Source organism: Pezoporus wallicus, unplaced genomic scaffold (assembly GCF_028554395.1).
Source record: "Pezoporus wallicus isolate ANWC-B61680 ecotype Strahan unplaced genomic scaffold, APGP_CSIRO_Pwel_v1 contig_7892, whole genome shotgun sequence".
NCBI classification, from domain to species: Eukaryota; Metazoa; Chordata; class Aves; order Psittaciformes; family Psittacidae; genus Pezoporus; species Pezoporus wallicus.
The window spans coordinates 342,572-360,000 of NW_026641897.1; the positions used below are offsets into that span (position 1 = coordinate 342,572).

Here is a 17,429-nt window from a genome sequence, read left to right on the forward strand (position 1 = left end):
GCTGGTTTCCAGGTAATGCATTAAGGGTCAATGTAGCCTGATGGGGTCTGGGTATATTTTCTCTCCTCCTCAAAACACCACTGCCAGCCCTGGCAGGGAGGCAAGAGGCATGCACTTGGGAACGACTGTGTTGAGCACTCTGTGAGAGCACATGGAGGGATCGGCTGTGCTCCAAAGAGTTTGCAGGCTAGCCATCCAAGATGCACCCGGGTGTGGGAGGGATGAAGTGGAGAGCACTGGATTGACAGGGCTGGGAATACAACCTGCATTTTCTGCATTAAGGGGCCTGTCATCAGACCGCAGGGGAATGCTGCTTTGCAGAGGGAAGCACAACACCTGCTCAAAAGACACAAATATTCAAAGTAAAGAGCAATTCCTTGGCATTGCACAAAGACACCTCCTGTGTCCTCCCAGGGAATCCAGGGTATGCAAAGAGGACATGCATATTCCATCCACTTTTCCATGTCTCTCCACCAAATACAGACACTTCATCTTTACTCATTCTCACAGCAGGAATGGGACCCAGACCTCAGCCATTAGCCACTAACAATGTGCTTAACCTCAAAAAGATATTATCTTCAACTATCTGAAGTTGGGCACCACAAATTGCTGGGCACCTTTGAGAATCTGGGGTCATAGTAAATTTTGCTGCAAAGTAAGCATTAGATGCCTGGGACATAGCAAGGCAACATTCTTTGGTGAGTGTAGGGCAATGAGTAGAGCATTAGAAGTGTTCATACAGCAAGTTCCTTTTAGACTGCCCAAAGGCCTCTAAAATAGATTTCACCTCTCATTCACTAAATGATCATCCAGATTAGTAGCCCTGGTTTCATGTTATTATATTGGGATCTGATAGATGGGTGCACTGATTTCATCTTGGGCATGGACTTCTAGAACTTCAGAGGGCTGATTAGCAGAATATGACAATCGGCTGCAAATGGCTGAAAAGCCACTACCTGGAATTACAAATCAATCACTGTACACTTCCTGCTGCAAATAATGCCTATCATCAGTATATATCCCAGAACATTAATAAAATCCCCAACACCTGCTATTATAAGTGTGGGATTCCTTTACAAGCCATGTGCTCTAACATCTTGCCATTGTTACCCTTTTTACTGTGCAAAAACAGTGCTTCTCTGTGGTTGCTAAAGCTCTAATACCAGCAGATTCAGTAGGTGCTCCGAAGCCTCTATCACTAATGTTAGCCTTATCATCGCAGCTCCCCTTGCAGATGGCCAAGCCCACTTGTGTTACCGGGTTTGGGATTGGGCGTTTTCCCTACCTGCTGCTGATCTTCACCTCTTTCATGGAGACACGGACATCAACTGAGAGATGTTTCTCCTTGGGACACTTTTTTCTGAGGAAACTTCACATCTGAACTGACTGGAACATTTACAGCAGCTGGTATTGCTCAAAGTGAGAAAAAAAAAAAAATCCTAGAAAAAATATTCCAGAAAACTGTGTGCCTTTTCTTTTGAGACATTCTGGAAAACCCTTCTTATGATTGGTTCAGAGTGACATTTAATTTTAATTCTATTTGGATGCTGATAAACACTGCCTACAGAGCTCAGTCACCAAACGAAGCATTCTTTTTCACCTTGAACAAGACATTTAATCAAAAGGGATGTTGTGGGTTTCCCCCCAGTCTCCAGCCAGACTCCTGATTTGCAAGAACAGTTTCAGCAGAACCAAAACCAGATTATGGACATGTATAACGGTCTTTGAAACTGCCTCCAACTAGAAAGTCTGCTATTCACCCACCTCTGGTACATGTATAACTTTGACTGCAGTGATTTTATCACCACAGTCTTGGGGTGCCTCCATAATTTACCAATCAGTTTCCCTGCATGAAAGCACTTTCCCTGTTGGGAGAAAAATGCAAAATGAAGAGAGGCAAAAAGATATTCAGGCACGGGATCTACTCACAAGGCGAGTGCTCAGTATGGTCTGAGGTCCATGTCATCAAAATGGATTTATTACTCCTGTCACAGCCCCCAAGGTACCCGGCAGTGTTTGATCCCAGGTCCTGTCATACCAGGCTGAGGAAAGGGACAATGGTGATGGGCTTGTATCACCACTGGCTTTGTATGTCCTTCACAGAATCTTTCATCTGTGGATGCAAGTCTTCTATCGGTACCTAATAGGTCTTGCCATAAACACAGATGTGTTTTTACCATGTAATCTCAGCCATCAGAGCCTGCCATTTCAGGCACTGCTCCTAGCATCACTCTCACTCCTTCACAGTGCTTCCCTGGCAGATCTATGGGGTATCCTGACAGTGGGTCCAGCTCACACACTGTTTCAAACAATTTGCCTCAGTGAGAGCTTTCTTGCCTCCCAAGCCGCTTTTCCTGCCCACCGAGCATGCCTGGGCCTGGAAGAGCAGCTTTTTGGCTTTCTCTACTCCTTCCACCCTGCCTGGCTCCCCTTGGGAGCTGGCTCGGCAGCCGCGCTGTGCCTTGGCATGGAGCAGGAGGTAGCAGAGTCACGGCACTGACGCCACTTGGCAGGCGCTCCTAATGACACTGCATCCACATGAAAGCCAAATGCAGCCCTTGGGGAGCCGAGGGCTCCTCTGCAAAGGAGACCTGAGCCCTTTAAGGAAGAGAGAGGAGCAGAAATCAATTGTCTGCTCGTCTTCCTCCCCAGGCCCCCCTCTCCCCCTCCTCCATCACCACCACCACCACACACACACCCTATTCACCCTGCTGGAAGGTGACATTTGCTATTAACCTTATATTGGGCCATTTTGTAAATCAATGTCACTTACATTTAATAACAAGTGTAATCAAAGGAATTATGCAAATTTAATTTGATGCTTCTTGAATTATGCAAATCTGCACCACATATAATGGCTTCTGACATGTGCCCAGTTGGAGAACGTTCCATTACCTCCTCTCTTATTACCCCTATTATTATTTTTATTTTTTTATCCTGTGTTGGGGGGGAGGGAGAAGGGAGGGAGCAGCGGTTAGGCTTGGAGGCAGGGGGGACAAGTGAGTGCAGAACAGGGAAAGAAGAGGGGTGGTGGAGAAAAGCGCTCCTTTGCCTGCATTTTGAGTAGAAAAGCATCCTGAAGGCATTTCTGTTATTGTTATTGCAGAGCAAGGAGAGCGGGATGGGGGGGGGGGGGGGAAATGGGGATGGGGGGAATCATTTCCCATGAATGGCTTTGCAGGCAATAATACTATAAGCCTCTGATTCTAAATTACTGCCCTTCCAGTCCTATCTCCAGCATGATATTACTCTCCTTGGCCTCTTCTTCCTGAATTACTAGGAGAGCTGGGGGAGGGTGAGGGAAGAGTGGAGTAGGACCCACAGAGTGGAAAATGCAGAATGAATGGGTGATAATGCCTTTAGGGTTTTTTCTCCATGGCTACCCCAGGAACCCAAACATCCTTATTCCTCCCACCAGGGCCCCAGGGGAATTGCTGTCTTTTTCCCTTGGCTTTCCCCCAATTTACTTGTATCGTAGCATGTGACTCCAGTATCAGGGAAAAACAGCCACAGTTATGCCAGTTTGCAGTTTGATGATCTTCACCTCTTTCATGGAGACATGGACATCATCTGAGAGATATTTGTGAGGCCCACCTCACAAGCGTGTCAAGGTCCCTCTGGATGGCATTCCTTCCCTCCAGCGTATCAACCGAACCACACAGCTTGGTGTCATCGGCAAACTTGCTGAGGGCGCACTCAATCCCACTGTCCATGTCAGCGACAAAGATGTTGAACAAGACCGGTCCCAACACCGATCCCTGAGGGACACCACTCATTACTGGTCTCCAGCCAGACATTGAGCCATTGACCACAAGTCTTTGCATGCAGCCATCCAGACAGTTCTTTATCCACCAAGTGGTCCACCTATCAAATTGATGTCTCCCCAATTCAGAGACAAGGATGTCGTGTGGGACAGTGTCAAATGCTTTGCACAAGTCCAGGTAGATGACATCAACTGCTCTACCCCTGTCCGTCAGTTCTGTAGCCCCATCGTAGAAGGCCACCAAATTGGTCAGGCAGGATTTCCCCTTAGTGAAGCCATGCTGGCTGTCACCAAGCACCTTGTTGTTTTTCATGTGCCTTAGCATGCCTTTGAGGAGAATCTGCTCCAAGATTTTGCCAGGCACAGAGGTGAGACTGACTGGTCTGTAGTTCCCTGGGTCATCCATTTTCCCCTTCTTGAAAATGGGGGTTATATTTCCCTTTTTCCAGTCATCGGGAACTTCACCTGACTGCCATGATTTTTCAAATCTGATGGCCAGCGGCTTCACAACTTCATTCACCAGCTCCTTCAGGACCCACGGATGGATTTCATCAGGACCCAAGGACTTGTGCACATTCAGATTTTTAAGATGGTCTCGAACCAGATCCTCTCCTACAGTAGGCCCAGGGTCTTCATTCTCACAGTCCCTGCATCTGCCTCCCACGCCTTGGATGGTGTGGTCAGAGCCTTTGCCAGTGAAGACCGAGGGAGAGAACTCATTCTGAACCTCAGCCTTCTCTAAATCCTGTGTAGCTTCCCCTCCCGAGAGCTTCCTGAGGGGGCCTACATTCTCCCTAGAGTGTTTTTTATTTGCTATGTACGTGTAGAATCCCTTCCTGTTATCCTTAACATCCCTAGCCAAGTTTAATTCTAACTGGGCCTTATCTTTCCTGACCTGGTCCCTAGCTTACCGGACAACATCCCTGTGTTCTTCCCAGGCCGCCTGTCCTTGCTTCCACTTTTTATAAGCCTCTTTTGTCATTTGAATTTTCCTCAGTAGCTCCTTATCCATCCAAGGAGGTCTCCTGGCCCTCCTGCTGCACTTCCTTCTAGTTGGGATGCAACACTCCTGAGCTTGCAGCAGGTGATCCTTGAATATCAACCAACAATCTTGGGCCTCCCCTCTAGGGCTATATCGCATGGAACCTTACTAGGAAGGTTCCTGAAGAGGCCAGAGTCTGCTCTCTTGAAGTCCAGAGCAGTGAGCTTGCTGCACACTCTTCTCACTGTCCTGAGCATCTTGAACTCGACCATCTCGTGATCGCTGCAACCAAGGCTGCCCTGGAGCATCACATTTCCAATGAGCCCTTCCCTGTTGGTGAGCACAAGGTCAAGCATGGCACCTCTCCTTGTCAGCTCCTCTATTACTTGCAGAAGGAAGTTTTCTTCCACACAACTGAGGAACCTCCGGGATTGCCTGTGCTGGGCTGTACAAGTTATGAAGTTTAACCATGCCAAGTGCAAGGTCCTACACCTGGGTCGCAGCAATCCCAGGCACAGCTACAGGTTGGGCAGAGAAGAGATTCAGAGCAGCCCTGCAGAGAAGGACTTCAGGATGTTGGTCAGTGAGAAAATGAACATGAGCCAGCAGTGTGAGCTCACAGCCCAGAAAGCCAACTGTATCCTGGGCTGCATCAAAAGGAGCGTCTCCAGCAGGACGAAGGAGGTGATCCTGCCCCTCTGCTCTGCTCTCATGAGACCTCACCTGGAGTATTGTGTGCAGTTCTGGTGTCCTCAACATAAAAAGGACATGGAACTGTTGGAACAAGTCCAGAGAAGGGCCATGAGGATGATCAGGGGACTGGAGCACCTCCTGTATGAAGACAGGCTGAGAAAGTTGGGGCTGTTCAGCCTGGAGAAGAGAAGGCTGTGTGGAGACCTCATAGCAGCCTTCCAGTATCTGAAGGGGCCTATAAGGATGCTGGGGAGGGACTCATCATTAGGGACTGTAGTGACAGGACAAGGGGTAACGGGTTAAAACTTAAACAGGGGAAGTTGAGGTTGGATATAAGAAGGAAATTCTTTCCTGTTAGGGTGGTGAGGCACTGGAATGTGTTGCCCAGGGAGGTTGTGAATGCTCCATCCCTGGCAGTGTTCAAGGCCAGGTTGGACAGAGCCTTGGGTGACATGGTTTAGTGTGAGGTGTCCCTGCCAGTGACAGGGGGGTTGGAACTTGATGATTTTAAGGTCCTTTCCAACCCTAACTATTCTATGATTCTAAGTTCCACCCTTTGCAAGGACTTCAGTCCTGCAGCACCAGAAGTCAGTTTGTACCAGCCTCTTTATCCATAGTTTTTGCTTGTCAAAGATGGCAAGAGAATTTGATGATCACAGAACGCACATGAAAGACAGTGCACTAATGGTAGTAGAACACACGATGATGAACATTTTCCTGTGCTGGACCACTCACAACAATTTGTGAGTGGCTCTTGCCTTGGTGTCCTCACACTTGTGCAAAGCAGATAAAGAAATTGATCTGTCTTTTGGAAGGAAGAGAAGAAAGAGAAGACAAAATGCACTTTTAAAAGTCTGCGTGCTCCTCTAATGTGAAGAGATACACATTGTGAGGACACAGTACAACATGGCTCCATCACTTCTATAAAGGAAAGATAATATCTGAAGTCTCCCCACTCTAGATTTGAGAAGTGAAAGGCAGGGCAGGATTTCTACACTTACCAATTCACATTTGCCATGTTTCCTTCCAAAACTCTTTCAGAAACACTGATACTTTTTCCTCTTTGCCCTGAGTATTTCTGCTTTATTACAAAGTCCCACAAAACTGCAGACTTCTTCTCTAATGGTAGATGATTTCTGGAAACATACTCTGCATTTAGATTTTTAAACATAATAAACCTGAAAACATTCAGATTAACTTTTTCCTACTTGTCAATAGTTCAAACTTTCTAAAGCTGAAGAAAAATTTTTGTTGTAATGTAAGGATTGTTTTATCTTTTATCAAAAATATACTCTCATAGAAATTTTGGTGAGAGGAAGCTGTCCCTTCTCTGCCCAAAGTGAAACTCATTTGAAGTTCATTGTGGAAAATGCCATATTTCATTCAGTTCTTGATAATATGGCTTCCACCAATGATGGGGTGAAACGCATGTGCTTACCCCACATCAGGGCTAATATCTGCTGGGCTTGGAAAAGAAACATGTAGCTCACTCAGGGTACGGTGCTGACATTACCTTTCAAGCCCTGATGGTAGTTGGCAGCACAATCAGCAGCTCTCCAATGCCGTCAGTGTTCCATCACTGCCACCACTTCTTTGTAGAGCCCATATGGAAAACAAGGGTGGATCTTCTCAAGAGCTGTGGTTGCAGGTAGAAATCCTGCTGGGAGGCCTCAATCCAGCATCTTCTCTGGCCCCTGTCCAGGGAACCTGGCCCTGTGTTTTCCAGCCCCCAGGGCTGCAATGCCTGGAGGGAGGGTGTCAGCAGGAACATCAATAACAGCATCTGGCACTTGCTTGCCTCTACCTGAGGTTGTTGATTCACTGCCCAGAGACTGTGTCTGTCATTAGGAAGCTGAACAAAAGAATGAAGCTCATTTCAGAGTCAGATACATCAATAACCTCTGAAGTCTTCCTCAGCACAAGGCTTTTGGACTGCACGAAGGACAAAGAATTTGCCTTGCTTTTTCCTTGCCTTGCCTTGCCAGCAGATGACCCCGTGGCTCCCCTGGACATGGGGATGGTCAGGACCCATCACTGTCCCCTGGTGCCAGGCACTTCACAAGCAGATCAACAAGAGGGTGCCCATTGCAAAGTGCTGCAATACCACTGCTGTGGGTGCCCACCTCACACGGCCTTCAGCCCCAAAGGCGCTACTGAGGAAGCAGGTTAATGAGTGCATGGAGCTAAACTTGCCCCTGGTGTTAAGCCTGCTGAGGTCAATGGAGGTACCAAACAGCCCGTAGGGTCCTATTCCAGAATTCAGGAGGTGTGTAGCAGATGGAAGCGCCTCTCCTGCAGAGAGAGCTCAGCACACAACATGCTGTTTCATAGCTGGTGTTTCTGGGCTCATCTCTCCAAGGAACTTTTCAAGAGGATGTCTCTGAACAATTCCAAGTGTGAATATTCCAGGATAAAAGTGTCTATGTTGGAGTTTGTTTGGAATAGCTGTCCAAAAGAGCCTTGTGAGGCTAGAAAACATCCTGTACGCTACAGCTGCCAGCAGCACCAGACACAGAGCTAAAGCATGGTACAACAGTGACTGCTGTAATGTGGGCTTACTGCTGTCCATGTGTTCCTCAGCTCCAGCCCCAGCTGGAGGACACCAGGTACAACAGAGTAGCCAGAGGAGCCTGAAAGTGAAAACCTTTTCATCAGGCAACCTGTTTCCTGAAGCTGAGGTCCTAATGTTGTAGGTTGACTCAGAAATGAGCAATGCAAAGTCCCCAAGTCTAGGCTGAAAGACCTTTGTCCCATTGCAGGGAGAGGGAATTTGCTTGAGCTTAAGCCCTGGAGGGGCATGCTGGGCTTCCCCAAGGTAAACAAATAAATTGGGGAAGTGCCTCTGAATGCCATAATTGACACAAGGGCTCTAAAAGGGACTGCTCCCAGTGGGAGGCCACACTGCTTGAAGTTTCCTTGCTCTTCCCTTCCCTGGAAACCACAGGTCATCATTTGCTGCTGCCTCCTCCCCACTAAAACTGTAACCAGCAAAGAGCCATAAAAACACTGAGGCACAGAAAGGCTGGGACTCTGATCTGATGAGAAAGGACACACTGACAAGATGACTATGAAACATCCTGGGAAGCAGTCTGGAGGGAGTAGGATGGGACGGTGCAAGAGAAGAGCTGGAGGAACATGGTGGAGGCTTCAGAGGCAGCAGGAACAGGAGTGAAGAAAGGCCCTGGAACATCTAGCAGCTGTGTGGAGAGGAGTTTCCCAGGAAGATTTCATGACATGTGCCAAGGCCTTGCCACCACATTCCCGGAAGGGACTTGCTTATTCTCTAGCATCCTTGATACTTTACTCAGTGCCCAGAGCAAACATTTATTTGCTGACTGGAGCAACCAACATGGTCTCTTTCATTGCAAAAAACTCTTAAATAAGAGCTGAAGAGCAAATGACATTATGGACAGCCCTATTTCTGACCAGGGTCCCAGCTCTCACACTGCTGCCTCTGCTTGGCCAGGGCATAGGGTGTTCTACCTGCTCTGTGCCTCAGTTTCCCCACAACAGGACAGACACCCCATACTTTTTGAAGCTCATTTCCTCACAGCACCTTGAAAGTTTTGGCAGATCCTGCTGGCATGAAACCCCGTGATGTGCTGGGAAAAGTCCTGACACATGCATTAATGACAGCAAGAACATCTAACATCTGTTAGGTGGAAGAAAACAGTGAGGCCCCATGGAGAACTCTCTATCTGCTTTCTGTAAGGTCCACTTACCACAGGTCCCTGGCAAAAGTCAGTATCACCCTTTCACATCCCTCCTCTGGTTCAAGCAATGGTCCCACATCTTTGCTGTCTGCATTCAGACCCAGGGATGCTGGATGGTTTCAGGGCATCGCTCTGAGGGTCTATTCCCAGCAGTGTCATGGGAGTCACCCATCAGAGTGCTACTTTTAGCCCAGTAGAGCAAACTCACACCAGTGTTGTCCTGCCAGCATCAATGGAGCTTTACAGAAGGTGAATCTTGCTTGCTCAGCCTCTCTCTACCACCTGATCCTGCATGCATGCATGCAGAGAACATGGAGATTTTTTTTTTTTTCTCTCTCCCCTTTTCACTCCTGCTATTTTTCATTTCTTCCATTCCTTTTTTTCTGAACACATGGGTGTAGCTCTGCTTGCAGAAATCCCACAGAGTTATTCCTGCTTCATCCCAGGGCAGTTCAGCAGAGATGGTGATCCTCTGATTTCTCCCCTTACACCCTCTCCAAGAAGCTAGTTCTTGGCACTGCAGGGAGAGGGATTATTTGATCTTTATTAATTTATTGAAGGGAAGGAAGAGGGTGGAAATTGCAAGAAAAGGGACAGCCAGCAAGATGGCAAGGAAGAGAGGTTAAAAATGAAGTCATCATCTAATTGGCCTGCAGTGAATTATTCACATGTATAATCTTTTTTAAAGAAAAAAATTTCAGCACAAGGCAATGCAAGTAAATGCTGTTCATGTTTAAAAGTCATTTCCATAAGTAAGTGCAATTTCTCTACTGTTTGCCCCTGTTTAATGAAGTGAAATCTTGTTTGCATTCCTCCCAATTTCCCAACGAAAGGCGCCCAAGCGTTTGCACCAAAATTACTCGGCCCAAATTAAAACCCTCCAACACTTAAAAAAAAAAGAGGAAAGGGGGGAAAAATCAGACTTATTTTTAAAATGCCTTAAGTGCATCCCAGCATCCTAATTTATTTTTAGACACTTGTTATTAAGAGTAGTAGTAAGTTTCCCCTTTTCTCTCGCTCTCTCTCTTATTTAAATGAACTTAATGGCAATAGATGCAAATGTCTGGAAGAGGAAAATAGTTAACATTTATTTATTCTTACTGTTGTCTCTTCCCTGGCTGGTGTCATTAGAACAGTTCGTTGCATCCCATTCGCTCCCATTAGCTCTGCTATCAGAGCCACCCAGCACGACTCCAGCACGGCTCGAAGTGTTTTCTGCGGCCCACATAGGGACTACATCATCATCTCTGAGGCACTGGCTTAATGACAAGAAAAAAAATCGGAATATATTGCACAGCGATCTGGGGAAACAACAACAAAACCTACTGCAACCATTGCCGCCACCCGATGCTGTCTCCCCTTGACCAGGGACACACACCCCAGCTTCAGTCGGGCAGGCGGACAGACAGACGGACCAGCTGTGGAGCTGGGGCAAACGTGCCTTCACAATTTATTGAGCTGGGCAATGTACAGAGAAATATGCCAGCGGGGACCCAGAGTGCTTGGAAATGTGCTCGGGAGGACCCAGCGAGACTGGAATAGGTTCAAACAGATGCTCTGTGCCAGCAAAGCCATCTCCCCCAACATGGGGCTGCCAGCCAGTCGGCTCCTGCCTCCCCAGCATGGGCAGGAGCTGCCAGCTGGGGCTGGTGGTGGGATGAGGAGTTTGCACCCCCTCACTGATGAACCTCACTTTCCTCCAGTGCCCCTGCAGGAACATTCCCTAAAGCAAACCAGACCAGCTCACTTGTGTGAGCAGCCATGTATCTCAGGGACATGTGGCCCAAGCTGCCAGCTCCAGCTGATGGCACAAGTCGCCCTGCAAGGCACATCACGCCAGCCCACCAGCCACTGCTGCAGAGATAAGGGGCTTAGCTCTAAACCCCCCCCCTCAGGGAATGGTGGCCAAGAGCTAGAGCTGGCAAGCAGCAGCCCAGAGAGGCAGGTGCCCTGATGCCCAGGAGAAGTGGCCAAAACCCACCATCCCCTGGAGCACTGGAGTCCTCTCCAACCCCCTAGAACTGGAGGTGGACCTGGCCCACACCACAGGGGCAATATCCCTTTGCAAGCAAGTGGGGCACAACAGCTTGCCCACCCAGAGTGACCGCAAGTTTTGGGGTCTTCTGAGCCCTCCGCCCCACAGGTAGCACATGGGCAAGAGTGGCAGCAAGCACGAGAGAGAGAGACCAGGGCTCAGTAACAGCCCCGGCTGACAAAGCAGCATTTGGAGGGAGGACATCAGCATCTGCAGCGCTGACACATAAAAGAGAGGCGGCAGCTATTGCAGGCGGGGATGGAGCCATGAGAGGAGCCCTCCCCCCTCCATAAAGTTGACATTGTCTCCCGTGATAACTTTTCTGCTGAGGTAGGAGTCACTTTACTGCAGAGTTGCACACAGCAAGTAGCTGCCCTCCCCCCGCCCCTTCCCATCCTCTCCCTCTCTCTCTCTCTCCAGCATCATTTACATCCTTAATTAGCTGTAATTCTGCAGTGCTCATTAGGGAAGGACTGGAAAACATCAAGGAGCCCACAAGCAGGGGGCTTCAGGGGAGAGGCATGAAGAAAGGGATGCGAGTGTCAGGCTGAGAGGGGATGCCCAAGGCTGGATTGGGGAGCCAGGAGCAACTTGCTTAATTTGGGTGGGATGATTACACTAATTTGGGAGCACTGATCCAGTGATGGGGTTAAAGAGGCCACACTGTCCCACCTAGAAAGGCAGAGGACGTGTACAGAGTAAGAGCATCTCACTAACAGGACTTGTTCTTACTTCCTTGCTCACAGGTGATATCTCTCTGCTGGGTCATTCAGTGCCCCACACTCTCAAAGTCAGCAGTCAGGCACAGAATGAGGGCAATCTTCCCTGTCAATGCAGACAGCTACACAAACCAGTCTTCTCCTACAGCTTCATGAGGAATTATCCAGCAAAAAGGTTTCTCTGGAAAATTGAAGCTGACTGGGCTAAAGCACTTCTGCCAGGTGTGCCACTGTGCTGCAACCTTTTAGCTGAAGGAAGAAAGACCCAAAAGTGCTCCAGAAGAAAATCTGAATGAGATAGTTGATTTTTAGGTTAGATGCTCTCTTGATGTAAAACAAGGAGGGGATGCGCCTTTTTAATATTACTTCAATGACCTAAAAAAACAAAAAAGCAAGAAATTAGGACTTGAAACTATAGGCAAACTTTACATTCCAGGTTGTTAAATGAAATATATCCTTCAACCCTAAATGAACAGACATTGTAAAGTTTTATTGTTGGTGCAGATATTTGATACAATTCCTTTGGGGACCACCAGAAGACCTGGGCGGTTTTAATATGGACTCATTCAGGAGTATACAAACACAGGGAAGGTTAAGTCTTCCCTTTTCACAGTCTCAAGGTACAAGACCATTAAGGAGGTACTATTGCCTCCTTGCCTTAGCTGGAGAGCAGAGAACAGGTAAATTAAGTAAATGGGGCAAGGCCATCATGGAAATTTGTGGCAGAGCCACGCAGCGACCCCAGATTTCCTACTGTCTCTTTGAACCACTAGTTACAAGGCATCTTCCCTTATGGTGTAGCACATGGACCTTTGTATGCCCACTTGCACTTGCAATTCTGGGCACATACCTGGCTATTTTTTAATTCACTGCCTACCTGTACCTTTGCTCAAGCTTAGATGTGCATGTAAAAGTCTACCTGGGAATTCAGTGAAGTCAATGAGGATGGTCTTTGCAAGTCCATCCTCCTACTTTTCACTTGCTGGCAGTAATGTGAGCCAACCGGTTGAGCTGTGACAATGTGCCTCCCCAAAGACTCAAAATGATCACCAGTACATATGGGATTATTTACAAATGTGTGAGCATGTGCACAAATGTGCGCTTGCTCTTTGAAGTATCTTCCTTTTTCATTAACTTGTTTCATTAACATCATCCAATAGTGTTTGGATGCAACTTGCCATAACAGAGAATCAAAATAAGCAAGTGTGCCAGAACAAGGCAAGAGAAAACTCCAGTGAAGTATGTTTTCATAGAGGTCTCTAGAACCTTTGCAAAACAGAATTGCAGTGATTTGTATCATTGGCTCTGAGGTTTAACACAGGATAATTCCATTTGCATTTACCAAGGACAACGTATTTACATCGTTCAAGGAAAGAGAATACTGGCCATCATTCTGTATTAAAATCTGGCTTTTCTTGTAGTGTCTGGTATGTAGATTACTAAGGTCTTTACAAAGGAGATAGATAAAATTTCCGGCTCCACTCTACATGAAATTCCGGTTGCAAAGAAGTAGCGGTTGGCCAGAGACTGCCTGGATCTAGTTGCAGTGCTTTAAGGAGCATTCTCTCTACACTTCCAAGGAACCATTTAGTCAAGGATTTAAACAACAAATGGACAATGACAAACCTTCAGAATGGATTTTATTCATTACCACCCTAATCTCTGGGACAAAAGAAGAAGATCAGGGGAAAAAAAAAATGCGAGATCCACATGCCTACTAGAGATGTTCCGCTCATACAAAGAAAGATACCTCATTGCTGCCCAGCTGTAGAAGACAGGGATGCCAGCTAGCTTAGACCTCTGTGCAACCTTAGCTCTGCCCACATGATGTGGGTGACTGGCAGGATTCTGCAGAGGGTAAATACCTGCTGCCAGACATCCACAGAGGAGGGTGTGGATGTGGAAAGAGCTGCTTGTGTTTCTTGCATAGCTCACAACTGCAAAGACCAGCTGCTGGGCAGCAGCTCATCCTTGCATGAAGCTGTCTGCACTTTCCTGCTCACAGCAGTTAGTGATTTCCTTCAAAATGGCTCAAAAGTGTCTTTTATAAATTGCTCGTTAGTGGGTTCTTTCATACCTGGAGTATCAATAAGCGGCGTCATTCCCACAGCCTACTTGCCATCATTATATTTCTTCTTCTGCACTTCATCCTGCTTGAAGCCTAGAGGAACAGCAGGGGCTTGCCTTTTGCCTTTCAGCCGCAGTCAGAAGTCCTGGGCTCAGATCAAATCAATCTGGGTTGAAGTGAGGCTAAGGAGACACCTAGAAGAGCAGGTAAAGTATGAATTACAGATATTCAAATAAGAGCCACCTTTCCCACAGTTTGGTTTCAAGGCTGGCTCTACAAAGGATGAACCCAAGGCATAAAGTTGAGTTCTATACAACTGTCAGAATCAGCAGCAAATTTCCACCAGTGGTGGATGGCCATATATGAGCAAGTGGAGATGACTCAGGAGGAGCATACTGATACGCACAGAAGCAAGCTCTTTTGCATATGTATGTGGATGGGCACATATGTATATGCACATTTGTATTTTCATGGATGTGTTGGGGTGTGCCTGATGCTGCACATCAGTGTGTGCAGATGCCAGCAGAGGAGGGGGTACCCCCCAGGCTGCACACTAGCTGAAGTGTGGGTGAGAGTTTGTGGACTGCTACTGAATAGCTTGAGGCATCAGCTGTAAGGGCTTATTTCCAGTACAGAGCATTTTCTCCCACTAAGAGTCAATGAAACCATTCTGTCAAACCTCCCTCAGGTACCACACAGGAAATGTAACACCAAGGAAACATTTGGGAAGATTTCTGGTCACTGAGACTGTGGTAACTTGGGGAGAAAGCCTAGGTTGTGAAAAAAGACTGCTCATGTAATTTGCAGAGGTATTTGGCTGACTGAACAGCCTTACACTTTGCAAGTATTCTTTTGGTTTCAGCAACATATTCTCTGTCTCCCTCACTCTTTCACAGGAGCTTGGAAGAGACACAGATCTGCTCTACAATAGCTTTCCTGGCATTGTTGCCTGTGGTGACTCCTACTGGGAGAAACTGAGAGGAGAAAAGCTCGGAACTGGCCCACCCTGCATCCTCACACAGCTTCACACCAGGCTGCCTGCAGGGCTGCAGCAGCCAGGATCCTGCCAGCCTCCACCAGCCCCACTGTCCCTTCTGCACCCCTTCCCCAGTGCCACAGCCAGCTCAGAGCTCCCTCTACCCTTCACCCAGGCACGGTCTCCTGATGGGACTCTGCTTGCTGTCTGTGACCCAGGTCCAGGCACAGCTTTAGAGCATCTCCTTCAGAAATTAGTCCTCTCTCAGCGGTCAAAGCCAAGCCTAGCTGTGCCTCCTGCTGAACCTCCTGGCATGGCCAGCACCTCACTCGTTGGGCACCTTGATCTTTCCCACGGGGACTCAGGCAGTCAGAGGGAGAGAAATTGATAGCAAGGAAAAGCAGCAGATGAAAAGTAAACTCACACTACATAAATCCTGAAATGGTTTTTATAAGGACACAACATTGTAACAACTTGCCAAGAACAACACAGAAATTATTTCAAGGTTTCCCATTTGTTTGTAAAGTGAATATTAAAGGTGCAGGCAGCAGTCTCCCAGTGTTCCCCTGGGAACTGTTGGTGTCCGTAGTAACGAGGTCATTCCTTTTTTATTAGGAGAAGGGTTTCTGTAAAGTTAAATGTGCTGACAGCCTCTTGCCTTTGATGTTGGGTTTCACCTCAGTCCCTCCTGCAGATACTGCTGCTCCTCCCTCGCAAAGATACATCCCTGACAAACAATCTCCCCTCTGTCTTCCCTACTTGTTTGTTTAGACGCATGATGGGCAGCTCTGTTAAAGGGCAGCACATGAAGGTGGGCTGGTGTTTCAGTGGATGGGAGAGATGTGAGAGATTTGGTTGCTGTAATTAAGTCAGTCTTCATTCCCCCAAACTCCCAGGGCTTAGTACCCTTCATTTTATTGACCAGACAGATAATTACAGTGACAACAGTCACAAACCCCCCACTCACAGTTGCGCTAAAATTGCTGTGGTACCATGTTCAGATGAACATGGGACCTGTAGAGCCCTTGCCACAAAGCCCAGCCTGGACGGGGAGGTGGGGAAGAGCACCCCAGCTCTATCCCTGCTTCCCCACGGCTCTCCTTGCTCTGCAGCTACAGGGACAAGTCCTCCCTCCCCAGCAGAGTGGAAAGGCCCTTCCACAGGAGGGCACACAGAAATCTCTGCTGCTGCCTTGTCTTAGTTATTGCAGCTCCTGCCCAAGCACCCTCCCTGTCCGGTGACCTGACGATCCCTGTGCAGTTACCTCCAAGCACCCATGTACTGTGCCTACCTGACCATGGCCAACAAGGATGTTAAAATATAGATGAGCTGAGGTCACTCCATGGCACACAGCAATCGTCTGACCTGCATAAAAGAAGAGGGATCTGATGAGGATGCCACCTAATTAGGGCTTGGGAGACTCCATTCTGAGCTCTGCCAGAGTTTTCCAAAGATCTTGGGCAAATTAACTAAACAGCCTCCACAGTAAAAGCACAGGGTGGCCCCCAGAGCCTCACTCATCAGCTGCTCAGAGCCACAACCTCTGTGTGCTCTGTATGTGCATACACCACATCCAACACAAGGGAACCCAGGTACCAGCAGGCACATCAGCACAACACACAACACAAAAAAAACTAACATTTGTTTTTTGTTTGAACATTAAACAGGCAACAATGCCCACAAAGTGCATTGTGTGTAGCCACTCCTTAAGAGTAGAAAAAGATAAATAATACTTTCATGCTTCAAAGTGAAGTGCACATTGTGTGCACCCAAATAATAAGAAATAATGTAAGTATCCTTGTTCATCATGGACATAGTAGGAAGAAATCAACTTCTTCCCTGAGAACGGGTACTTAGAAATGATTTATTCACTCTTGGGAAATGAATGCAAAAACCAAAGAGACACTGTTGTGCACTGAGGTGGACCAGAAATTTGTCTGCCCGTATTTAACCACAGGATCAAGAACTGTAATCGGGTGGCTGGTGATGGCACCAAAAACATTTCGGCTCTGGGATCCACATTCAAAACCAGCCATGAGTCGGTGATAAAGAAAGGCTGCGACCTCGAGTCCTACTGCTGTTCAATGCCTGACATCAAGCAGGCTGCTACAATTCAGATTCATTTACGGACTACAGACGTGTATCAGCAGACCACCAGAAGAGGACCTCCCTGCTGGAGTCATGGAGATCTACATACTTCTAGAAAATACAGCCTAGCAAGCCTGGGTCTTATTTCTGGCTCAGCTGAGTCTGCTCGTTCCTCTGCTTGTACTGAGCTCTTTGTAAAATAGGCAGCTTTCTGAGGGAGGTGGGTGAGTATGATCCTAAAAGCAAAGCTACAACTACATAGTCTAGAGTAAGTGTTTCAGATTCTCAGTGGCTAAAGGTCTCAGATCAACAACTGAGAAATACAAATAATTTTGGCCATGGCACTCTGCTTGAGACAGTTCCCCATGAGCTCACCTTGTGCCAGCGCTCTC

General features: G+C 47.5%; 1 long non-coding RNA gene across 1 annotated transcript in view; it reads right to left on the reverse strand.

The window, feature by feature from the left end:
* Positions 1–14,044: 14,044 nt before the first annotated feature.
* The window catches only part of LOC130608095 (uncharacterized), a 26,656-nt gene continuing 23,271 nt past the window's right edge, over positions 14,045–17,429 (reverse strand). Inside the window, exons 5-6 of the long non-coding RNA XR_008974449.1 lie at positions 16,241–16,314; positions 14,045–14,167 (exon numbers count right to left, since the gene is read on the reverse strand). This is a non-coding gene — a long non-coding RNA (uncharacterized LOC130608095). The remainder of the gene's footprint in view (positions 14,168–16,240; positions 16,315–17,429) is intronic.